A 27483-nucleotide genomic window follows, 5' to 3' on the forward strand; every position below is an offset into this window, starting at 1 on the left:
AAATGACAACAATCCCTGTGGAGAGTCCATCCAACAGTGGGATGTCTAATCGTGAGCATTCTGCTGATGTGTGCCTTAATAGCCCGAGTGTAGCCGGTGATACCCAAATTGAGGATGCCACTTTGGAATTAGAAGAGGATGAGGGGGAGATTTGTGTAGGCGACGAGGGCGCTAATGAGGATGTTGATGAGGATGAGGTTGTTTGTGTAAGTCCTGCACCAGTGGCAGCAGTTCTGGCACGTGACAAGAAAAAGGCCATTGTCATGCCTGGGCATAAAACAAAAAAATCCACTTCTTATGTGTGGAATTATTTCTACCCAAATCCAGACAACAATTGTATAGCCATTTGTAGTGTATGTGAAGCCACAGTCAGTCGAGGGAGGGACCTTAACCATCTTGGAACCTCGTCTATGTTACGCCATTTAACGAGAGTTCATGGCAAAGTGTTGGGAAAAGCTGAAAGTTCTTCCCAAAAGAATACAAGCACTCCCTCATCAGCTAAGACCCTCCGCTCACCGACATACCGACGGCTACAAAATACACCCACCACACCATCCTCATCAATATCCTCAGTAGCGCTCGGAGTTAGCCCGGCATCCCACTTAAGGCTGGATGACTCCGGCACTATTATTGATTCCTCTGAAGAAAGCGTTAGTCCTGCTGCTGCTGTTGCTGCTGCTGGGGGTGAATCGTCATCCCAGAGGCAGGTGAATAAAATGAGCAGTCCTACATTTCAGCAATTAACTGTGAAACAATCATTTGCGAGGGGAAGCAAATATGACAGCAGTCACCCAGTCGCCAAGCGAATCACAGACGCCATGGCTGCAATGTTAGTGTTAGATCTGCGTCCAATCTCCACAATAAACGCAGCTGGTTTTTCACAGTTAATTGAGGTTTTGTGTCCGCGTTACAGAATTCCATCGCGACACCATTTCTCCCGTAAAGCTATTCCACAACTATACCAAAAAGTGTGTAAAAATGTAGAGATTGCGCTGAAAAATGCCATTCTGCCCACTGTTCACTTAACCACAGATATGTGGACAAGTGGAAGTGGCCAAACCAAAGACTATATGACTGTGACAGCCCACTGGGTTGGTCATTCACCTTCACCAGCAGGAACAGCAGCAGCATGTACACCACTACGTAACATTTGTCACAGGCAGGCCACTCTTTGTATCACCGGCTTCACTAACAGGCATACGGCTGACAATTTGTTACGCAAACTGAGAGATGTGATTGATGCATGGCTTATACCACTCGGACTCTCCCCAGGGTATGTCATTTCAGATAACGCCAACAATATAGTGCGAGCATTACAGCTGGGTGATTTCCAACATATTCCCTGTTTTGCTCACACCATCAACTTGGTGGTGCAGAGCTTCCTACGAAATAACCGTGAGGTGCAGGAGATGCTTTCGGTGGCCCGTAAAATTTCAGGCCATTTCAGGCATTCAGCCACAGCATGTAGGAGATTACAGCAGCTCCAAGAGCAGTTTAACTTGCCCTGCCACCAACTTAAGCAAGAGGTGGTAACTCGGTGGAATTCCACCCTGTACATGCTTCAGAGGATGGAGGAACAGCGCAAAGCCATCCAAGCATATTGCACAAGTCATGACATTGGGAAAGGAGGGGGGATGTATTTCACTCTTGCACAGTGGGGAATCCTTTCAGTGCTGTGCAAGGTGCTGAAACCATTTGAAGTTGTGACATGTGAGGTCAGTGCAGACTCTGCTAGTTTGAGCCAAGTCATTCCTTTAATTAGACTATTGGAAAAGCAGCTTGAGAAAATGAAGGAGGAGCTGAAAGCAAGCAATTCAGCAAAGTATGTTGGCCTTGTCGATCAAGTACTTAATTCGCTTCACAATGATCCTCGAGTTATTAAGATCTTGAACTCGGATCAGTACGTTTTGGCCACTGTGCTTGATCCAAGGTTTAAAACCTACATTGAGTCTTTACTTGTAAATGAGCGAGATGTGAACTTTTGCAAGGAGCTATTGCTCAGCAAGTTGGCCGCTGAACTGGGCCTCGGCTTGACGACGTGTCCTCCTTCACTTTCTCAAGCTGTTGCTCGTAAAAAATTAAATTTCCAAAAAAGAAGCAGGGAAGACACAGGGGGCAGACGAGAACAATTTAACATCTGGGCTGGTTTGAAGGATTTTTCAAAAAAATGTGTCACTTTGCCCATAAGTCCATCCAATATGAGTATAAACATGCAAAGGATGGTGGAGGATTACTTTCAAGAGGTAGTTGATATGGAAATGTCAGACAGTCCCTTTCCTTACTGGGAAGAAAAGCAGGCCATTTGGAAACCCATGTACAAACTTGCTTTGCAATACCTAAGCTGCCCACCCTCCAGTGTGTACTCTGAACGAGTGTTCAGCACAGCAGGGAACTTAGTCAGTGATCGCCGTAGAAGGTTACTTCCCAAAAATGTGGAGAAAATGATGTTTATAAAAATGAACTACATCTTCCACGAGGAAGGCCTTCACCATCCAAGACATCCAAGCACTGACTGTTCTCTAATGGCGGATTCAAGCGGCGATGAATTGATAGTCTGTGATGATGACGTACACACTGATGAGGGTGAGGATGAAGCTGAAGATGATGCCGATAACATCTTTTTAAAACTTTCTATGTAAGTGTAGGGTGCAATCTACCCCCAAAGAGGAAAGGGACTTGTGGCATTTCCATATCACATACCATCTTGAAAGGCTGCTGTTAGGGCAATTTATCCTTAAGGGTAGGGTGTCATAGACAGAGTGACCCTAAACTGGCTTTGTCCATTTTTCATAATATTGTACAGTCTATAATGGCTGAATTTTTTAGTATTTTATACAAGTGGAGGGGGGCCTAGAGAGACAGAAACCAAACTGGCTTTCTCCATGTCAATTAATATTGTACAGTCTATAATGGCTGAATTTTTTGGTATTTTATACAAGTGGAGGGGGGCCTAGAGAGACAGAGTGACCCCAAACTGTCTTTCTCCATGTCAATTAATATTGTACAGTCTATAATGGCTGAATTTTTTAGTATTTTATACAAGTGGAGGGGGGCCTAGAGAGACAGAAACCAAACTGGCTTTCTCCATGTCAATTAATATTGTACAGTCTATAATGGCTGAATTTTTTGGTATTTTATACAAGTGGAGGGGGGCCTAGAGAGACAGAGTGACCCCAAACTGTCTTTCTCCATGTCAATTAATATTGTACAGTCTATAATGGCTGAATTTTTTAGTATTTTATACAAGTGGAGGGGGGCCTAGAGAGACAGAAACCAAACTGGCTTTCTCCATGTCAATTAATATTGTACAGTCTATAATGGCTGAATTTTTTGGTATTTTATACAAGTGGAGGGGGGCCTAGAGAGACAGAGTGACCCCAAACTGTCTTTCTCCATGTCAATTAATATTGTACAGTCTATAATGGCTGAATTTTTTAGTATTTTATACAAGTGGAGGGGGGCCTAGAGAGACAGAAACCAAACTGGCTTTCTCCATGTCAATTAATATTGTACAGTCTATAATGGCTGAATTTTTTGCTATTTTATACAAGTGGAGGGGGGCCTTGAGAGACAGAAACCAAACTGGCTTTTTCCATTTCTTTACATATTTAACTATAAGTGTAGGGTGTAATATACATTCAAAGACGATGGCTGCATTGCCAATATGCATAGATGGAGAGGAAGACAATCTGTTTTGTGTGTAGAATAGGCCTACCAACGAAGAATTAAACTGTTTTTTTGGATGATTTATTACCTCAACAATTAGATTACTTGTCTCTAAAACAGTTGGAGCACTAAATTGGGTTAATTTAGGCCCAAAAACATGGATTTTCCCAAAAAATAGCAAAACAAAACCAAACAAAACCAAAACCAAAACCAAAACACGCAATGGCGGTTTTGCAAAACCAAAACCAAAACCAAAACACGACGGTAATCCAGATCCAAAACCGAATCCAAAACCAAAACACGGGGGTCAGTGACCATCTCTACTGTAGTCAGACTAATTAAAGCTGATATCCGATTGTTAGTTACGATACATAGCACACCAATGCTCCCTGCTCCTAGTAACTAAAAAATGGTCATTTATGAAGGGGGGGGGGGGGGGGGGTAGACTGCTTTGAAGGGACGTTTTTAATTTTGCTGCCATCCAGATTTCCATCTGAGCGTCTGCAATTATACAACAATGCACTAAGTGTCTGCACGATGGCAATGCCCAGAATCCCTTGAGCTAATGGAGCCATAATACACTTTACACATCGCCCACAAATCAATATAAACCACTGCAGAGATTTGTTGCATAAAATCAAACTATATAGAATTCGCAGTTGATTTGTTGTTTTACGCGGTTTGATGCATAAGTTGAACTGTGGCTGTTTGTGAACTTTACAGCTTTCCTCTAGCTAAGAATCTATGTCCACATACATATTCTAAACACTGTGCTATCCACTCAGTTACTTGTTTATGTACGATATACTGGCTGTTTTCCCTTAATAATTAACAGCTATACTGTATATTTTTCCAGAACTGGGGATGAAAGTACGGGTGCATAGAATAATATTTTGCAGGCATGTGCTCACAAGCCATATTTGCATGCTATTAAATGCAAATATATAGAGAAGGAACATACTCATGACCATGTGACCATTTTTTGGTTGTTTATTTAAGAAAAACTAAACCATAATCCTAATTAAAGCAGCATAGAAGGTATTTCTTTTTATCTCTAAATAGTAAGTTAAGTAATTTATAAGCATGCATCAATAGTTATTTTTCTTAGCCCTCTTCCTACAAATTATTATATTCTTTTCAAAATATCTCTGGATGGCAAACAAGTATGGCGGCCCCTTAGACACAGGCTCTCAGTCTGATTTCAAGTGATGGCAAAGGGAGAAGGATTTTAGAGGATACAGAGCTCAGAGAGACGATAAAAAGCCTCTGTGCTCACTAAATCAAGTGCTGTGTGACTGTGGTTGCCATGGTAGTCACTGTGGAAAATCTGCACAATTATAAAATCGTTAATAGCAGCCTGAAGAAACAAAACAAGGGAAAAAGATAATCAGCAGGCTTCTTTTCATAGCCTGCGACAGAGATATATGTTAAAAGACACACTTCAAGTTTTCTTGAGATGCCTGAAAAAAATGTTATTTGGGAAAACAGAACCAACAGCCATGTCCAGAATCCCACAAGACTCGAAAGAAACTTACCCAGCAGGCAGCTAAATTCCCATGATGCTCTAAAGCTCACAGCCTGTCAGCCCTGCTACATCATGGGAGTTCAGACACAGTCAGGCAGAAGTTTTTTTCCTTCAAGCGTATAAATTCAGGGCATGGGGCTTATGCAGTTATGCTAGTTAGGGAGGGTTAATATACTCCTTTAATATATATTATGTAATTAAACATGCCTTACAGACCACAACTTGAAATCTCTTAATAAAATTTGGAAAGATTTTTAAATTACAAGTGCAATAATGTCACCAAACAGTAGAGGGGATCCGGCACAGAACAACCTTAAAGTGCAAGCTCTTCAGCCAAGTTCTCATTTCATCAGGCCTGAACCGCACTTCCTACTTTAACAAAATAAATAACAGCTTCTAGTCACAAAACATCTCATTATACACCATATCATCAACAAATCCAGGGCGTCTAGCCAGACAATCTGAAGAGGACACAAGAGGCTTTCTACCTGAGTTGATAACACAAGACAAGGTGTGAGATAGTTACACGGTCTCCAGTACTTGGATCGTGGCCCCAGAGCGGAGCAAGTCACGTTGGCTCATGCCATCAATCTTTCCCGGCTGTGCATTTATCATCTCTCAGTCAGGTCATTCTCAGTAAGTGAAACTCAAAATGTTTAACCCGAGGGTCCCATCACAAAGCAGAGGAGAGGGTAGGCGTCTTGTACGGATGTCTGATGACATCTAGCTACATATACATGTCACACAAGCCACTGATACACTCGCTAGTAACACATCATTTGTCCGGACGCTTCTGATACAATATCCATCTTGTACATAGGAATAGACAGCAGATAACAGCAACTTGGTCTATTCCTCCCTCCTCCAACCTGCTGTGCCCTGTAAGATCTTATACTTCATCGCATCCCTGGGAAATAATCCACCCGGTTTCTATACGGAGCTGCTCATTTCTAAAGTGATAGGTGATTATTTCAAATTACCTCTTCTGGGGTCCTAGAGCAGCACACTGACACTTGGGGTCCTAGCCTAAAAATATCTATATCTATGTATCTATATAGCCGACAGGTGTTCTGGGCAAGGGTGACTGATGTGAGTGAGTTCTCTGTACAGCGCTGCGGAATTAGTGGCGCTATATAAATAAATGATGATGATGATGATGAAGATGAAGGGACAAAATGCTACACTTGTCAGTGTTCTGCTCCTCCACCGCCAATGCTATATAGCAGTGCTCTCCGTGTTTCTCAATGTTCTAGAACACTGATGTAAAGTAGAAAGGGAAAGTTGTGGAGAGATGGGGCACAGCCCAGAAAAGTGATTAGCATACTAGTTGGGCTCATTAGCATGCTAGTCACTTCATCATCACAGAGCAGAAGTAACACGGTCATCGTCCCAGCGTTATTAATATACAAATACAGTACAGAATAACCGTTCCTCAGAATGGCGAATCAAAAGTAGAAAATGAGCATCATATCACTGGAATCACACACGTGCAAAACTCGATTCAGTGAAATTTCACTTATCTCTGGGTCTCAGGGCGGGGTGCGCTGGAGGACTGTAGAATCACATAGTAAGACATGGCGATATAAGGAGAGGCAGGATGCTCCCAGCAGTGGGAGAACCATGGTAGTGGGCTCAGAGTACGAACACATTTGTGTTACACACACCACGCGGCTCATACTTACCGATACCGCCAGTACTCAGGTACTAGAAACACTATTCTGTGTGTAATACAGATGGACATCGCTCTGCATCACAGATAAGAACTTGGCACTGAGGGTACCCGAGAGACCGTCCGTCTTATAGAAATGATGATATAATATTAAAAGGAGGTGTTCAGAAAGCAGGTCAGCGTTATAGCTCTGTGCCATCCTGAGGAATTCAGACGCGGTCAATGCATATTTTGGAAAGTCAGCAAAGCGATGTGCAAAAAGCAAAGTGATTAAAGAGTTACTTACACTAGACACAATGGGACTGATGCAGTGTGTGACGTACACCAGTGTATAGTGCATCTCGGGTGAAATCGCTCTGCAGATGCCTAGAGTAGGCGCACACATATGCTCCTATGGGTTACTCTGCCACCTGGAGAGGAGGCAAGGGGGCGATCTAACGTTGGTACAGTAAAGGTATGTTTACAAGCAGGTCAGTGGCACTGGGCATCACCAGAGGAGTCTGAGGTTCACTAGGTCACTATCTTCTACTATTAAATAATTATGTTGCATTGTCAATAATTAGAACCAAGGCATTGAATAGATGATAATGATCATCATCATTTATTTATATAGCGCCAGCAGATTCCGTAGCGGAACAAAACATTAATAAAACAGTACTGGGCAATACAGACAGAGAGGTAAGAGGGCCCTGCTTGAAGGCTTACAAAATATAGGACAAAGGGAGTTTGAAACACAAGGGCATGTGCTATATCATATTGCACACTGGACCAGCTAGAATGTAAAGGAAAAAAGTATTGACTGGGCTGTGTGATCAGTCACACAGTAATGTTGGTCAGAGGGTTGTTGTCTTGGGTTAGCTGTGTAGAGGGTGATAATAGGGTAACCTAGGGAGGTTAAGAGGGTGGTTGAGGAATATTATAAGCTTGTCTGAAGCGGTAGATTTTCACAGAACGCTTGAAGGTTTGAAGACTAGAGGAAAGGGATGGTGATAACTGCACAAATACATAACAAATGTCACCCATGGAGCAAACTTTATTTATTTATTTTTTGTGTGATTTATCACAATATGGTTTCACTTATGTCACTGATACCTAGTGAATCAACAGACCGAATTCTCATGAATATCTATTTACCTCACGCCTCAGCAGGTCAGTGATTCCAAGTAAATTGATAGTCTACATTCCCATAATTAATATTGGTTCACCTCACAAAATGGCCGTTGCCAACAGGGGCAGGCTGGGTTGCGGGGCAAGGGGGCATCTGTCCCCCGGGCTGACCCCATAGTGGGCTACCTTAGGTAAGGTCACTGGGCCAACTGCATTATTTTTCCTTTCACATGTTCCTAATAGGCTGCTAAGAGTAGTCTTGTCCCTGGCAGCCAATATGTGCAGTATTCAGGTGTGCATTAAACATATATCTATGAAAACATTTTTAACATCATGCAAGTGAAGCTCCCGTCACCCTCTATTTGGGCAGCCCTGAGGTATATAGTGATGTATAGTGAGTACTGCTACACAGCAAAACAGATTAGGATATCTTAGGCTAGGACAAGCTCAGGATGAAGAGATGCCAAGTGACCCAGTGTCAGTGCATGTTTGACCAGCAATAATATAACCAAATGTTGTGCTAAGCCGTGTCACACAATTTATAGCCCTCTCCGAAATTCTTCCACAATGCTGAACTCCCGCTCCTATCTCCTGACACTGCGGTTGAAGGGATATCTCCCAGCATCGCTCACCAATCTGACACAGGAGTTTCAGATCTGCCATTTCCTGTGAACCTCTAAGATTGCTGTCTCTTTCTGTCTTTCCGCCTCACTGAACTGCAAACCGCTGGAGCCCTACAGAAAGACAGGAGCGAGCCTGGGTTCCCAATGAGGGGAGCAGGGGGGGGATGCTGAAGGGTCAGTGCAGTGTTAACCCTGCCGCATTGCAGGAGCTGAGGCTGAAAAACCTCTCATTTAAAGTTGAAAAATTAACTTAAATTTCAATTTAGAGGAGGTCACTAATAAGAAGCCTGGCATAAGCTTTGTGTTTTCCCACTGTTTGACTCTGACTTCGAAACTTGAGAAAGGGGGCGCCAATAACATTATTAAAAAGGCGCCACAGATTCCGCAGCAATGAATACAGAAGCAAGTAACAAATAGAATACACATAAGTAGCACAGATGAGTGTGAGTAATGCTACGGGGACTAATATATATATATATAAATATAAATATATATATAAATATATATATAAAAATATATAAAAATATATATATAAAAATATATAAAAATATATATATAAAAATATATAAAAATATATATATATAAAAAAAAAAATATATATATATAAAAAAATATATATATATATATATATATATATATATATATATATATATACACACATATATATATATATACATACACACACACCTCTTCTCACCACCTTTCCATCACTTCCTCACTCCCCTCTCACCCCCCCCCTCCTCCCCTCTTTCTCTGTTCTCTCTCACCCCACCTCTCTTCACCCCTGCCGACCCTCTCCAGCCGCATTCTCTCTCTTGTACCGTGGGGATCAGAGTAATTAATAACAACACCTGAAGCTGGACAGTGCCAACCATTTTCTTGTAGTCTACCTTCTCCAGGAAAATAAAAAATGAAGGTGTGATACAAGAAAATGGCCACCGCTCACCACCATACCAGATGTAGTTAGACGTAATTCTTCTCCCAGTGTTTCCTCTGCTTTGGCTCCGCCCACTTCTTAATTCTGACGCAGCTTCAGCGAGTTTGCTATACTCTAGGCATTCCCAGAGATCATCCACTGTTTGGGAAGTCTCCTGGGCATTCTGGGAAAATCACCAAGTATTATATGCCGTACAGTGATGTCTCAATAATGACATATATATATATATATATATATATATATATATATATATATATATATATATTTTTAATGAAACATGAAAATGTAATTACATTTTTACTGACTGTCAATATATATTTACTGACTGTTGACAACCATAGCGGTCACTTTACACACGCACAGTAGGATAGGCGGCATACTCATGATTATTGGTTAAGCCCACCAAAATGGCTGTTTCCACTGTGTAGGTGACAAAGGCACTTTAAAACAGATCTGACTACACAGATTTGTTTCATAGCTTTTGCCCTATCGAGTAACCTACATGGACAAGAAATGCCTCATGAAAATAGGGCCAAAAAGTTTGACAAGATTAGGGAGAGACACATTGATGGCACTTACAGAAACTATCAAAGAGATAGCCCATTCTACCTACAAGGTACAGAAATCATCATGTACCACAGATTTCCACAATAGCAAAAGGTTGCATTTTCTGTGGTGCCATGTCCTGCACAGTCTTGGCTAAGATTTAGCAGATGGTGCTAATCCCTCCAACTAAATAAACAACAACATTCAACGTAGACAACAATGTATTAATAATCGGGGCCAAGAATGGGTGTGGTTATAATGATACAAAATTTAGGCAACTACCCCAATACATCCATAAAAAGCCATTTTTGGTGAGACCATTCCCTTGTAGGATCAGAAAATCTGGAGTGTCCCAGAAATACTGGGCCTCTTGTCAGGTATGGTGTGGGGGACACAGGAACCTAAGGTGCCACATGAGCGGAGGGTACATAGTTATGTGTCTAGCCACTGTTACAGGGTTGGTTAGTCCCTAGTTTTCCTGCCAGGATTAACGTCTCCAGAAGTAATGAGAGAACTTAAACAACGTGGGGAGAAAACACCCAGTAAGCCGGTCCTATGATCTGTATGTAGTGACTGGAATTACCATATTGTCTGATGAGAAACAAATTATTTGGAGTCAAGAATCCTGTGTCTCTGGGAAACTCCAAATTAGAAAAGGACACTCTCTGGGCAAGCATATAGCCAAATTGGATCCATCATATCTAATAAGTAACCTAACTAACATGGGCAGAGAGGAAGATGTGCACAATTTAAAACAATAGACGCCGGGCAGTCTATCATGAAGGTGGGATAACAACAACCCATGAAATGTTCGTTTCCTAAAAATCTTCTTTGATTTTACCAACATATCTAATATACCTATTGTCTGAAAGCACAACAACCCCTCCCCCAAATACACACACAGAGCTCTGGCCAAACCATCATTTTAACCCAGTCCAGGAAGAAACCAGAGGTCATTTCTTTAGTCACAGCAATGTCCTGAAATAGAACGGAATTGTAGAGAAACCCGACATTCTGGAACACTGAACATTCCAACTAAAATCTTTAAGTCGCATTTTGAATATTTCACTATGCATAATATACATAATTTAAACAGCATTAGGTATCTTATAGTCACATGGAGACGTGTACAGTTGGCCTCCGCTTTAAGTGAGAATCTCACCACGTTTCAGCAAGCTTCAAGAGTAACACAGTTCTCCATATTAATCCGGGGTCTAAATGTAGAAAGAAAAATGTAACTTATGTGAATATTGATGGGGACAATTATACTATGACAAGGAGCTTTTTGCATCCTGGTCAGTATTAATTATTAAAAAATACATCACGGTCTTCCACCAACACACATCCTGTTCAAAATTATGCCCCAACCACTTTGTAAACACCCCCCAATAGTTTTCCACAGTGCAATTCTGCAGCTTCAGCACAAGTTGTTAAAGTGATTCCGTTGTTACTCTGCTTCCCAAGGAATGTTCGTTAAAAGGTGCTTAATACTATAAATTAGTACAAGTGCAAGAATCACAGTTTATTTGTCCGTGCACTTTTTTTAAACATTTGACTTATGCTTACAATTAAATTATTTGCACCATGCAGCCAATAAATGTTAAAATCATTCAGATAATTATCGAGTATAGCCATAATGCGGTAGGCATTTGATCATTATCTACCTGGGTGTGCGGTCATCCGCCGACTGTAGCCGGATGCGATACAACCATTCGGCGCGAGTGCCAAAAGGATGGATCTGTCCGTTTAGCCAGAGCTCAGGGGTTTGTGTTAAGTTACACAATCAGCCAATTTAAGATGTATCATATGTGATATGAAACTAATACGAATGCATACAATCAAAACCATGTTATACTGATCAGAGAATCGGGTGGGTTGTGCACAAGCGACACAAGACCATCAGTAACAAATCAACCAGAGTGCAAGCTCTGAGGACAAGAGCCTTTTTGTTCAATCTGCCCATCCCACCACTTTGTACAGGGCTGCTGTATTTTCACCAAAACCTCACAAGTAATAAATGTTCCAGATCGGAGCAGAGATACCAGTTTTTAATAACAGCACACTATGTGCATGGCAATTAAAGAGAGCGATAGTAAATGTGGTTGGTGATTAAATATTATTACAGGTTATTACCAGCGCCGGTGACATCTGAACCTCTGTGTTTGGCCCTGGCGCAGAGAACGCTGTGTAATCCCTTATATACCGAACCTCTGGAAAATGACACGCTGTGTCTGGCAGTTTTAGGTGACATCCTGTCACATAATGGGAGATTGGCTTTATGACCCGGCCATGTTAACCTGTCACGGAAAAGAAAGGCTAGACATATTTTTTTTTCGATCAAATATGACAGGATAGAAAGAGACTTTCATGTGAGAGCAGCGCAGTCCTTTCTGCGGATAGGAAACCGGCTTGTTATACAGAGAGAAAATGGATTGTGACGCGATTATGGCCACGTAGGATTGTGATCAGGGGGGACCTTACATAGCTGAAGGTGTATTACACGCTCTGATTTAACGTTGAATCAAATTTATTTGCTGTATTTTTCAAGCAATCATTTTGTTACGGAAAAGTAAACTTTACATTTAGCTCTTTAAAATCATTGTTCCCTTTATAATACCAGGGACATCTTATGCAATGCAAATGAAGCTCACAAAATGGCGGCCACCGCATTGTGCAGACAAAGTGCACGCATTAACATAGACCACATTGTATAAAACTATGTTCTCTACCCCACCACAATCTATTTCTGACAGGAAGTCTGGTGTAGCTAGGAAAAATAATATCTTCTAGAAATCTCCAATAAGTTTTACTTGTATATAATGTTATTAGTGTCACTTCTATAAAACACACTGTATTCTAGATTAAGTGGTCCTTTAATGGCTTCATTGAAAGAGTGGTAATCTCTAGGATCCACCACGGCTTAGATACCCTGTAATTAATGTTCATCACCGATGCAGTAGAGGCACCCCCCTTATACAAAGGAATAGGCTCTGACCTGGAGCAAATATGGTTTGTAACTTTGTTTTTGGAGGGAACTGAAGACCCAGTGCTTCAGCCAACCTCAAGGAAAAAGAGGCCCACCTGAGATTTGTGGTGGAGGTGGGCCTGAAGACCTTTCCCCTCTAAGGGGTCATAAGGATCATGGGATGTCAAGGTAACAGCTAGATTTGTCAAAGGCCCTTATTCCTCTAAGGGGCCTTATGGCTTTGGGGGATGGGGAGAACCCTTCGCCTTAAGGGAAAAGTCCAAAGACCCTAGTCTCCAGCAGTCAATGGACTGAGTGACTGGAGAATACACTTCGAGCTTCAATTAAAAAAAAAAAATAATATACATAATTTTTTTTTTTTTTCCTGGTTAGGATGAATTAGTTCAGTAAAAAAATGTCCTTTCTCCATAAATAATTGTATTAGATCATGTTAAGTGCTTTATCTGGAGTAACAACCGCCATCAGATGGGAAGACCTACTGTGTATACACCAAAATTAAGCAAAGGGCTTTGGGTCCCAAGCTTAAATGTTTTCAAGCAGTCCAAATGGACAGTCTTCGGACCAAGGTGTGGCTCATGCATTAAACAATAACCCAGTGTTATGCCCCTTTCATACTGCAGCCCAGGTTAAGGCTGCAGTATGAATGACTCCAGGTCTAATGACCCAGGAATTAGACCCGGGTCTTTTGGTGGGGTAATTCTCGGGTCCGACCCGGATCGCCAGCACTATGAATGGTGAGACATAATGATAAAGTTTGGAAAAAACAAACAAAAAAACAACATCACAAGAGGAGCCAATAAGAGCGATGTTGTGATGTTGCCATGGAGACCCATGTTCAGTATGAACCAGGTCTACCCGGGAACTTGACAGGTACGAGAATTCGCCACCCCGGCAATATCCCGGGTTTATATACCCAGGATAATGCCGGGGCTGCAGTATGAAAGCGGTATTAGTAGGGTCATGGTCAAAAATGCTGTATTGCTCTGGTTGCAAGAGGAGACCTTGGCGACACTGAAAAAGGGGCGACAGTTGGAGCGTGTTTGGCAGGAGCTTCAGTGACTACCACAGTTTAACTAATGTTACATGAACAACAGTGTCTAAAGGTAATGTCCACCTGGACCTCCACAACAGCGGACAAGAGAGCGCATTTCAGGATCTGTCCATTAATTTGAAGCGTGAGGAAAGACAGACAAGCAAATGTAGACTAACTGAAGGTGCCGCTGTCAGTCCAACCAAAAAAGGGCAGACGAGAACTCCACGGGGGATATGGTGGTGGGCAATTAACCACCGAGCAGTAGAGAAAGGGGGTAGGGTCACATGAGTAATCCTTACCCACCTCCTGAACAAACTGACGAGCGCACCAACCGAAAGAACCACACAGCCCCAAGTAACTGTTTCCAACAGCGAAAGGTTCTGGTGGTTCCATCATGGTGCACTTTCCTGGCATGATTGGAGTGTAGTGGATCCCAAACTTTCTCAGTTTGAGGCACCCTTAGGGCTCCTATAATTTTTTCAAGGCACTCTTAAGCCAAAATAATTACCAAGTAGTGCCCAGTCTTGCTTACCACCAGTCCTGGCTGCAGCACCCCTGTGAGATTGCCGTGGCACCCCAGGGAACCACGGCGCACAGTTTGGGAACCAGTGGTGTAGTCATTAAAAAAGCCTTAGTAAGCAATATCTGGTGACTATTAAACCAATAGACTGAATGTTCCAGCAACAAAAATGGCTGCCTCTGCTGTCTGAGGGCAACAAGTGCTCTTTAACGGTGACAGGTACACTTTGCATAGATAGTTGAAATGTAAACTGGGCGACACATATATCCCAGCAGTACATATCTGTGCAGGCCTGGCCAAACTGTGGCTCTCCAGGTGTTGGTGTTGTGAAACTACAACTCCCAGCATGCCCTGCAAGCTATTAGCTAGCTAGCTAATGACAAAGCATGTTGGGGCTTGTAGTTTCACAACACTTGGAGCCACAGGTTGGTCAGTCCTGTATCTGTGCATGGACCATCACCCACCCAGTGGAGACCTTGCCATTTTCCCCCTAGCCTTCACAGGGATGAGCCATCTTTTAAGACGAAAGGAGTTTGCTGATAAAGTAGCTCGGACAGGTAGCTTATATAGAAGAAATAGTGATAAATCAGTAGGATCTAAATATTACACCGCACGGCTCTCCGGTGACAGAGCCCCGGTTCTCTCGATCATCTTCAGAGAAATGAGAGAAATTGTCTTCTCCAAACCTTCAGTAATTACCTCTCGTCTGTATCTGTGCTCCTCGCGCCTTCTGGGACTCTAAGAATAAATGGAGATTATTTCTTGTAGAGCATTTTTCTGCTTTCCACCCCCTTGTCTCTGCCGCTCGTCGAGTTATCTAATTCTTTTTTTTTTTCCTATTTTTTTTTTAATAAGCCGCACAGGATTAAAGAGCAGCTGTTTTTCATTTTTAGCCCTGGCAAAATAATTGAACGAAGAATAAAGAATGCCAGGCCTTTATAAAAAATAAAATAAAAAAATAAAGTCTCTGTCCTACAGTAGCCAACCTATTAATGGATAAATGATAGAGGAGAGGAATGGAGAAGGTAGGATAGGAAGAAAAAAAAAAAAAGAACAATGTAGAATACAAAGGCAACACAGGACAAGACAAAGTACCCATAGCTCACGTATATGTATAAACCATACTTGTCAACTCCCAAATTCCAGGCAGGTCCCACGGACTCCCTCAATGACATGATTTGCGATAACTTGGGCCCGCCCGGTGGCAAAATGTGCTTTTTCGTCATTGCGTTGCGGAGCGGGGCCCAAATGACGCAATTCATCAGCCCGCCAGGGGGTAAATGTTTGAAAAAGCGGTTTCTGCAAGTTGTTGGAAATCGGCGACATTGCAGGGAAATTTAAAACGGCGATGCCTTGTAACGGCAAGTTTGTCTTTACAAGCCATCGCCACTTTAAATGCATAAATCGCTCTTTCATACATTTACCCCAGAAGATGTGAATGAGCCCTAAACAGAGAGCTTGGCTCCTATCCCGAAATCATTTATTGACACACACCGGACAAAGTCCAGAGACCAGGCAGCCTATACACTTACAAAGGTATTATTACTGCTGCCTAACGTTTGGGAGTTATATCTAGATTTAACTGTCTGGATCCTGAATTCTACACTGTACCGTTCCCCCCGTAAGATGGAGATGTGCTGTGTAGCATACTACTGGATAAAGTTCAGCTAGGAGATAGCAGGAGAGTATGGTATAGGAGTACGGTATAAAAAGATTCTCCCATTCCCTTCCTCACATCATGTCACTGCCCCTGTCACATGCAACCCTGTCCTCATTAACACATCACTCATCTCCTGATATACTCTGTGCTGCTGGGGGATCCTGCTCCTCCCACTATATAACTCTCAGTCTGTGGCTTCCTGCTACTCCACATTATGTCACATGCAGTCCTGTCCTAACACAATCACAGGTGTGAGTTAACACATCTCCTGAAATACTCTGTGACAGTCATCACTTTGGCTACAGGCCTTTTCTAACCCCGCTCCCTTCAAAACTGGAGACTGACTTCCAGACATACTGTTTGCTGGACACAGTGGAGGCAGCCATTTTGTGTTCACTAGGAACCTGTGACAACATGGAGGCACTTTACGACTAATATTTAGGAGGTATGACGATCTTCACACGAGGCACTTGTTCCTACTGATTGGAGAGTTTCTCTTGTCATGAATACTGGGACAGCCCCCATAATGGAGACAAGTCCATTTTACCACAAAACAGAGATGTATCTAGTCCTATGTTCTTCAGCCATTGTCCACCACAAATTATCCAGCAGCACAATTGAGATCAATAAAGTATTTTTGGCAACTGGATTGACCGTGTACAGACAGACAAGAAGGATAATTAATGGACAGTCATTATCAGAACTGACGGCTACCTTTGGTCACAATCAGAGATAAATTCAGCAGTTTAATTAATACTGCAGGAGATCAAATTACTTAAGAGGGGCCTCTCTGATGTCCCACAATGGACGTAACTCCTAAACGGAGGAATCAGACTAGCTGTATGCACTAACCTAGTGGGATATTTACTAAACTGAGGGTTTGTAAAAGTGGAGATGTTGCCTATAGCAACCAATCAGATTCTAGCTGTTATTTTGTAGAATGTACTAAATAAATGATAACTAGAATCTGATTGGTTGCTATAGGCAACATCTGCACTTTTTCAAACCCACAGTTTCGTAAATATACCCCTTAGTGTTCTGTCTTGTTGAGACAAAGGACACACAATTAATAACCGTAGGGGGCTGTATTTATTGCAAGCTTAGACAATGTGTGGCTCCACAGCTGTTGTGGAACTGTAAGTCACAGCATGCCCCATGATAAGAGTCAGCCGTAGAATAATATTGGATCATACTATGTGCTATGTATGGAAGTACAAGAAACAGAAAATGTTATCTCAAAAGTGTGTGTATTGTATAACAACGTACATGAGCTCCAGAATCTCAGCCTCAGATTGTATTACAGAAAGTGAACAGTACAAAGCTTTAAAAATTGCAGATATAGTATAAAATGTATCTCTATTTAGGAGTAATTGAGATATTGATATATATACACACATATATACACACACACACACACACACACTAATTGATTTGGATACAACTGTATATAGTTCTGCTTCCTGAAGTGAAGAGATATAATATCACAAACACAAAGCTATAAAGAAAAATCAATTTAAAAGAAAGTTGCAGGAGGGTGCGTACAAGTAAAAGATATGAAAGTCAAACGAAAGAGAAAAAGTCATTTACTTCTACAGAATAATTAAAATGGAATCCCTATTGCCATGAACGTATTTAAGTGGATTTACTGTACTTTTTCCTGAACGTATGTCTACACAAAGTTAAACATATTAAATATTTTGCCGTCCAGGGACAGTTTCTGTCCTCACCCATCCTGCTAACACGAGCCCTCTTTGCAGCACAATCCCCTCTGCCTTACAGAGAGATAAGATGTTGCGGTATTATACCCTGTATATTCTCCCTTCATAGAGACAGGTTTGTGAATGCTCCTTGCCTCCAGTTCAATCTCATTTAAACATTTAAACTCCCCGGAGAGGTGGTGGAATTGATGCCGATAACTGTAGGTTTTGCCGCTATTTGCTGCCGAAATGAGGGCAGCAGGAGTAAAATAAAATACGAACTTAAGAGTTCACAATTTCTTCCCTGGTTCAAGGAGAATGAAAATATCTCACCCCAAATCTACACCTCCTGCCTTTGGACAAAAGTTTAATAAATAACTATTTAGGATACCAAAAAAAAAAAAAAAAAAAAAAGATATGCATCTATTAATGGTTATGTGTTATCTAAATATATTGTCAGCAGACTACAGAGCACGAAACACATTTAGCTATGAAATCACACCAAAAAAAAAAAAAAGTATTTTTTTTTATAAGAAGAAGAAATATATTTATTTTTTTTTACAGCGAGTTTTGGTTTATAATGGAAAAGCAGCTGGAGTCTGTCACAGAACAGTATGTGAGCAGGATAGAAAGACTGAACGCAACGTGGACACGAAATCATATATAAATCTAACATTCAAACAAAATTCTACTCCTCAAACTGCAAAAATAAGCTCAACGCAGTCACTAGGGCCCTAAAATATGAATAAATAATTACTTTTCTATGAGGCATTAGTCAGTGTGAATGCACCTCAGTTGCGTTTGAAGCGGCCATTGTCTCCCTCTCAGTCATACGACTGAGAAGTCAGGGTGTTATTTAAATATCATTTTTGTTAATACGTCTGGTGCCGCCGCACAGAATACATTAATTCTCAGTTAATGATGGAAAACGCACTGCATAATTAGATAACTAATCATACATCAGCAGCATGACGATTATATGAACTTCTCTTCAGTTCTTATGTAGCACAATCAAAATAATTGGCCTGTAAAAATACCAGACCCGTCGCAGAGAGAGGATTTTATGTGGATTTTTTTTACAGCCAATTCTTTTTTTTTTTTTTTAATATACTGCATCATTCTGTGGTAGTCGTTTGGTAAGATGTCTGGGCACGAGGCACAGAAGTTATTAAAAGTGCAATCTTTAAGTATGCACCACGGAGGCAGCCATTTTGTGGCCAGTGCCTCTGTGAGATAACTCCTTGGCCATGGATTGATGGATCCATTTGCGTTCAGCCTACAAAATGGCTGCCTCCAGAGTGCTTTTGCAAATAAGGGGGTGGCCATATTTTTAGCCCTGGAATCACGGAAACTACAAAAAAATGGCGGAATACTTTCTTGCCATCTTATTAAACATATGTTTTCTGACATGTGAGAACTCCTGTCCTATTAGTAGGACTGCATTGTGGCTGGGCATTAATAAGCAACAAATACTCTGTTGTTGACCAAGTACGGGCACTGGTTCCTAATGAACAGATAGGCCGCGTTCTCGTGAATATTGATATAGTCCAAAATGGCTGCCTCTGTGTGTTTTTACTTTTGTCCTTCAAAATTTGATGAATGAAGACAAAATAGGTTACTCCTATCGAAGCTGGGTTATTTAAAAATAAAAAATTTAGTGATCAAATAACAATTCTTATAAGTCATAAAAAAAGATTAAAAGTCAAAATATTATAAAACTGGGGGGAGATTCAATTTGGCACGAGGCGTCTCCCCCCAAAACCTGATAACTAAACAGTGATACCAGGTACGTAGTCATCATCATCATCATCATTTTGTATCTTGTGTATCATAGTCATTTTGTGGGTTACGCAAGTCAGCGGTATCCAATGACTTTATTTGGGAAGCAGCGGACAGCACCCTATCTGCAATGGTGAGAAACGTAAGCCCAGGGGGTAAATGTATCAATATGCGGGTTCTTCAACACCCGCGTGTTCAGCCTCTTCCGCGATTAAATTTCAAGCGGCGCTGCATTGTAAAGGGTTAACTTCCCTTTACAATGCAGCGCTGCTTGAAATTTAATCGCGGAAGAGGCTGAACACGCGGGTGTTGAAGAACCCGCATATTGATACATTTACCCCCAGGTCTTTCTTATAGGTGAGGGACTGACAGACAGGTCTACGGTTATAAAACATCTATGCGACATAGTAGAAAATAACAGGACCAAATTGCTTCTTATCTGGACTAAGGGGCATTAAAGATTCAGCAAAACAGAGCTGTCCAGATGTCAGACTTAGATCTCCTACTCCACACAGCTGCTTGAACACAATAATACTTTATATTAACTGATTCAAATTAATTTTACTAATGTTCCCCTATATCATGGGTCTACTTGAATTCATTTACCTCTAACATCACAGACCCTTGAATTATTATTCCCCTATATAATGCCCCCCTGAAGTAATTCTCTCAGATAATAAGCCCTCTGAAATAATTCTTCCCAATATCATGGAACACTGAATTAACTCTCACACATTTCATGTCAGCCCCTTTGCAGTGAATTAATTTTGCAGCTGCGCTTTGTACCTGCTCGAGGTGATTTCCAGCCCAGGTAGCGAAGGTCTGACGAGTGGACCGTTAGTCCTGCAAGACCTTGTTCGTTTGTCTCTCCAGACTAAACATTCTGATCTCTGGGTCTCATTTTTACTAACAAGTTACTATTAAATCCATTTTGCACGGATCTTCCGGCTTCGTCTTACTCCGCAGACACTACATTTTGCAGAGGCTGATGTGAATTAAAAATAAATTCTATAATAATACGAAGAAAGCATCCTTGTGTCATTATATTACTGTATGTATAACTGAGGTGTCTGAGGACAAACAGTCACGGTGCACGTATACCATGAGTACATGAATCTTGTTCATGCTACGGTGTTCCCACTAAAGTTCACAATTTTTAGGCCACAAACTGCTCTGTTTCCATTTTTTTGACATTTTTCGTATGATAATTCACGTAACATGTGGCATCAGTTTACTGCGGTTTACAGGCAATTTAGTTTTATCTCAGAAGAACAAGTAATATGGTTGCGGCTATTCATAGAAATCATAACAACATCAAATAGCTAAATAAATCTTACTTCATTATCTAAGTCCCGTCCTTGTAATTTCTGCAGAACGTGTTTTCCTTGGATCAGCTCTGCCCTTGATGGGAATAATTATGTTTTTATAGCGTTAATACATAATGGAGCTTGTGTGTATAGTTTTTTTTCCCTTTGTTGAACCCGATGTATTGTTCTTGATGAATACGCTCTCATAGAGATGTGCTCTGTTTACAGTAAATATATGGGGAGTGCATATGAAACAGTGTCATTCAATGTATTGTTTAATTTATGAGGCGATATTAAACGCGTGGCACATCAGGACAACTTCAGACAGAGTCAGAGGTAACATTTGTTAGTTTCGGTAAAGAGAGATTATTTGCAATATGCTAAGGACGGTTTTCTAGGACACTCGTTGCCCAGCAACAGTGGGGGAAGCCATTTTGAGTACTGAACCAACATTTATGAGGACGAAGTCTATGAAACACTAGCAGGAAGTGGCATGAGGTATGAAGTACAGGCGGACATTTTTAGGAACAGAACCAGTATTTGAGAGACTGTAGCCTACGAATTTGCTAGAATCTAGTCAGATCTCGGAGACTTCGAATGCGGCAGCCATTTTGTTGTCTGGACCCATTCTATTCACATGCGTTGTTTGTGGGTCCATGATCGTCTGCCATCCACCCACCCAAATTCTGTGGTCTTGACTTAGGTCAGGCTTGGCCGTGTGGATCTCCAGGCGTTGCGAAACTAAAAGTCACAGCATGCCTTGCCAGCTATCGGTTGTCTATATACTGGAACAGCAAGTTGGTGCCTGTAGTTTCACAACGCTTGGAGGGCCACAGGTTGGCCAGGCCTCACTTAGATGCTATATTATGATGAAGTTATAACATCTTTTGCAGCCATGTACAATTTGTAAGAAGTACACCCGATATTACATGCTAATACAGCGGTTCCCAAGGGTGCCGTGGTCAGGAAGAAAAAAAAACAAAAAAAAAACAAAAAAAAAACACAACTTACCAATCCGGCGGCACCCGGGACCCAGCATCCTCCTCCCTCCTCGTTTCTCAGTGAATGTCGGGCTTGACGTCATCACGTCCGACATATTCAGTGAGAAGCTGCGGGAGAGAGGAGGATGCTGGGTCCCGGGCGCCGCCGGATTGGTAAGAAGACAGAAGAAATAGAAGAAAGAAGGCCAAGTATGGTAAGTAAAGGGGAGGGGAAATGGTGATAGGAAACAGCAATGGAGGGGCAAAAGAATGAAGGGGCACACAGTGCGGTCGTGAAGGGGCACACAGTGCGGCCGTAAAGGGGCACACAGTGCGGCCGTAAAGGGGCACACAGTGCGGCCGTAAAGGGGCACACAGTGCGGCCGTAAAGGGGCACACAGTGCGGCCGTAAAGGGGCACACAGTGCGGCCGTAAAGGGGCACACAGTGCGGCCGTAAAGGGGCACACAGTGCGGCCGTAAAGGGGCACACAGTGCGGCCGTAAAGGGGCACACAGTGCGGCCGTAAAGGGGCACACAGTGCGGCCGTAAAGGGGCACACAGTGCGGCCGTAAAGGGGCACACAGTGCGGCCGTAAAGGGGCACACAGTGCGGCCGTAAAGGGGCACACAGTGCGATCGTGAAGGGGCACACAGTGCGATCGTGAAGGGGCACACAGTGCGGCCGTAAAGGGGCACACAGTGCGATCGTGAAGGGGCACACTGTGTGATGATTTATGTATATGTTGTTTTATCTTATTCCTCTTAGTATTAGCTGTAAATTATTCTTTGACAGAAATATAATTGAAAAAAAATATATAAAAATATTCTTTTCCCTTGGATTTATGTGTATTATTTTTGCAAACAACTTACTAAGTATTTCTGTCTTGACCAAAATACTTATTACGTTATTTTGACCCAAGTACTTATAAAACGGGATTGCTCAGTAATTATTTTGGAGGGGTGCCTTGAAAAAATTATGGAGACTCTATTGGTGCCGCGAACAGAAAGATTTTGGGAGCCACTGTACTAATACAAGCCGAGACAGAAGAGGGCTCATACTCGTGGGCTTACCATGTACAAGGAAAATGTGACATTATGGAGGAGATTCAATTGCTGGCGACGTGGTGTGCGGACATCGCGCTGCGCTCTTTGACGGAAATTACGGTAGAAATCTACGCTCATTATCTCTTCACACCTCTACAGGGTGCCAGGAAAAATGAGCAAAGATTTCTGTCAGATCCCCGCCGCGGTGTGACTCGCATTCGTTTCCGGAGACACATCGCGTCTATTTAAATTCCCCCCTAGGTGCCGGCGGTGCAGCTGTTGGCTGGTTGGAGGTGTGGTTAATGGTAAGTGCCAATGGCAGGTAAGAGCTAAGAGGAATTAGTAACCTTCTCTGAGTTTTCAGCAAACACAATGGATGAGAATGTTCAACACTCGCTGCATTTTTTTTGCACAAGAGTAAAGTTATATCAGAGAAACCTATCGCACTAGAGAACACGACAAAAGTGGAAATTACCTAAATCGCAAATATGAATGGCCATGAACCTGTAAATGTACCAGAAACACTGAAGAGCCCCTGTGCAGCCCACAAAAAAATTAAAAATAAAATACTACAGTAAATAATTATTATTATAATATAAATGGTTTTGCAGGACAATTAGCTCCTTATTATGTAGCAAAAAAAATTACTTTGTTGCCTAATTCTGAATGACATAAAAAAGAAGTGATTTAAATGTTACAAACTGGATTTTTTTTTTTTTTCAAACTGCTCAAAGGTTTCCTTTGCTTCTATGAATGGTTTTCAATTACGCACACATTATTTAAAAGTTAATTACTTTGCACCGTTTAATGTTGTGATAAATGACCAATAAACAGCACACGCAGCATTTTGCCCAAAGTGACACACATAGGTCACAGAGAACTACGAAGGCACGGAATTGTGTATCACTTGGTCGTGTGAGTGAAAGCCACCATTAAATGCTGCCGCGCTCTCTCTGAAACGCCCGCGGATCCTCCCAGTATGCACAACGCTGACCTACATTCTCTTCCTTTGAAGGGCGATAGAAGGTAAGTTCAGAAAATGCACACACATAAAAAAAAAATAATACACAATATTTTTTACTCCTGGGGAAGCTGCTACATGTGACTGCTGAAATTCCACCTTTGTGAGAAGCCAAATCACACAGCGCATCTCGGGCTGAAGGCAGGACTGCGTTACCCTCATCGAGGCATCAGAGCGAAGAAATTGCCTGTTACCTTAGGTCGATTTTTCGCGCGCTCCTAAATTGCTTTGTATTGACACACTGTCACAAGCCGACCGTCACATTAACCTGCCCGGGGGCCCCGTCCTGCACGGACTGAAATCCTCGCGGGCTCAGCTGGCCCCCCCCCAGGCCCTCTGCCAGTGTGACCCCTCATCTCGTAGGTGTTTCATTAGTACTTTTCTGTTCTGTACCAGAATCAGACATGTTCATTCCAGCACCCCTTACTGCAGAGCGGGGCTACGACTGAGAGCGCTGGGACCAGCGGGGCTGATGAGAGATATTAAGTGTCCTATGTTGGCTTGCCCTTGCACGCGCATATTTGCACTCAAAACTATAGCATCAGAAATCTCACATGCATTATGTTTTATTAAAAAATAATCCTCCAGTAAGACGACACTAAACTCTTTTGACCTTTGTTTTTTATTCCTGACATCACGAGTGTTCAAAAAAAAAAACATTTTGTAATAAGTTTTCGTGATGAATTCTTGTCAGAGAAGTTGCTTTGTTTAACCAACTCTAGAAACCCACGGTCAAGGAGCTGCGGATTGCCTGGGTCGGAAGGACATAGCAAACACAGTATGCGATGACTTTAATAGTATTTCACGACAGGACATGAGGCTAGATTTACTAAACTGCAGGTTTGGAGAAGTGGAGATGTTGCCTATAGCAACCAATCAGATTCTAGCTTTCATTTGTTTAGTGCATTCTACAAAATGACAGCTAGAATCTGATTGGTTGCTATAGGCAACATCTCCACTTTTTTAAACTCGCGGTATAACAAATAGATTCGTAGATCCACAGTAGCGTCTCCCAGCAGATATGCTATGTACTTGTGAAGCAATAAAAAAAAAAAAAATACACGGTATAAACGTAAACCTAGTTACAAATAAAAACTATAAAAATACAAAACAATAAAAATAAATTGAGGCAGACTAAATGGACCAGAACGTTCTTTTCTTTAAAAAAAAAAAAAAAATTAATTAAAATCCTCTGCTAGAGAGCCTTACCTTGGTTCAGCCGTTCGTAGCCTCTGTCGGCCGGTCTGCTTCGCTAACGGTCCTGCTCTGATGCTGTCATTCTGTAGTGCAGAAAACACAGCGTTATTTATTAAACTCACAATGGATTTTGTGTAAGAGTCAAATGTGAGCTACATATTATCTGCAGACAGTTGTATTCTTCCAATCCAGGGAATTTTGAGCTACAAGTCATCAATTTAAAAACATACTTTATACTACCAAATAATTAGTTAACCATGGTTTAATATTATTAGGTGGCATATTTTACCCGTTCCTTAGTTTACATTAATTATAAATCCCAGTACTTAATTTGCTAATAACAGTAAGTCATTAAATCGACAACTTTATTTTTTTTTGGGGGTGAGAGAGGGGGGGGGGGGGGTGAAGAAGGTCATATAGAAGATGAAAATCCCCAATGGCTGTAATGGTCCCACACAGTGCTAGTCTATAAAGTGTGTGTATGTATGTATGTATGTATGTATATATACTCATCCATCTCTCAAACAAGCTGAGCAAGTGGGATCGGTACAGCCAATCAGGACCTCGATGGACCTAGCTAACGGCGGATCAGAGCCAAGTGTGCATTTACTGTCTATGTCAACTCCTTAAAGTCCACTGACACAGGTATAGTTTTGATGGAGTTAACGCTTAATTACAGGTAGTGAATCAGATGTAAAGACACAATGTGTTCTGGCTGATAAAGTACAAGAACCTCTGTTTTAGCACATCCTAAAAGCAAATATCAAAATACAACCGTTTAGTTTGGAGAATGCTTTCCTCTGCCCTGTGACCTTAAGGCCACATATAGCGTTACATTTGTCATGGGATGTGCAGGCGGCACTTGGGTTAGAATATGATAAAATATGAACTGCAGAGGTTCTTTTATGTGACCCTGGCAGCTCTATTAAAAGCTGAAAGTATTAGTTCCCTGCTACATTACAGACCGCTCCTACCACATCTGTACCACAGAGTCCTGATACATTTCAAAAAGCTGAGACATCATTGGCACTATCCTTATGTATAAATCAGCCAATGCACATAGTGCATTTCTACAAAGCAGGTATGACAAGCTGTCAGTCAGTCTGTGTCTACTCTGTTAAAGAAGCCCCTCCCTTCTAACCATCTGTAGAAGAGTCAAGAGCGTGGCGGACAGGTTTAGTTAATTATAAAACTCTAGTTATTTTATGCTAGCTCTGTGATAAACAGGCTATGTATACATGTGCTTAGTAGTGGCTTCTTTTTTTCCTCTAACATTCATATATGTGACAGAATATTTTATGGTATATAGTGAACCTGCAAAGTTTACACATTTGAGGTTGACTTCTCCAGTCACAAGTTTTAGGAGCTTTAACAACAGATCATCATCTACTCCAGTGTTCCCCACACCCAGTCCTCAGGGGGCCCTAACAGTGCAGGTTTTCCAGGTGACATAATTATACCACCTGTGGATCTGTTACAATGTGTCAGTCAGTAATGATTACACCTGTGCTTCAGCAAGGAGATATGGAAAACATGCACTTTTAGGGGTCCCTGAGGACTGGAGTGGCAAAATCTGCCCTATTAATTATTGCCTTGAAACTTCCTCTCTGCTCCCAACTCAATTACATTTAAACCCTCCCAAAGGGTTATATCAGTATTGTCCTTGGAGGTGCATTATCCACCAGACCGCAGCATTGGAAAAAATAAAAATAACCTGGGTGGACACTTCCACAAATTTTCCACCCAACATTTATGTCATGTCATTTTTTCCACCTTGTATTAATTATTGCCCCGTGACCTCTGCTTGTGTACAACCTGACAATATGTGTGACAGGAAACAGAATTCATACAAGTGCTGGCAAAACAGAATCAGCAAACTGCAGGTTATTCACAATAACAGATCTAGATAATCAAATAAGCAACTCCTATAGTAATGAAGGCAATACAATATATCAAAGAAACATCGCACAAATGTCATTCAAAACTAATATGAGTGACTGAAGAGGTTGTGACCATTTGTACGCTGCTCTTTAGCCAATAATCCTTTAGATGGTCCTCTATCCATCACTGACCACTGTGCCTAGTTCTCAGTCAAAGTTTTGTTTCCTGAAAATGTCCATTCTTTTTCAATACTGACCAACTAAGTGCACAGTATAATTCCTGGATTTCTATTATATACATTTCTC

At 41.7% G+C, this 27483-nt stretch overlaps 1 long non-coding RNA gene across 1 annotated transcript in view; it reads right to left on the reverse strand.

The window, feature by feature from the left end:
- LOC142099786 (uncharacterized) overlaps positions 1 to 27483 on the reverse strand; it is a 365154-nt gene that overhangs the window by 326499 nt on the left and 11172 nt on the right. Inside the window, exon 3 of the long non-coding RNA XR_012678610.1 lies at positions 25310 to 25380. This is a non-coding gene — a long non-coding RNA (uncharacterized LOC142099786). The remainder of the gene's footprint in view (positions 1 to 25309; positions 25381 to 27483) is intronic.

The sequence above is a fragment of the Mixophyes fleayi genome, chromosome 8 (assembly GCF_038048845.1).
Source record: "Mixophyes fleayi isolate aMixFle1 chromosome 8, aMixFle1.hap1, whole genome shotgun sequence".
NCBI classification, from domain to species: domain Eukaryota; kingdom Metazoa; phylum Chordata; class Amphibia; order Anura; family Limnodynastidae; genus Mixophyes; species Mixophyes fleayi.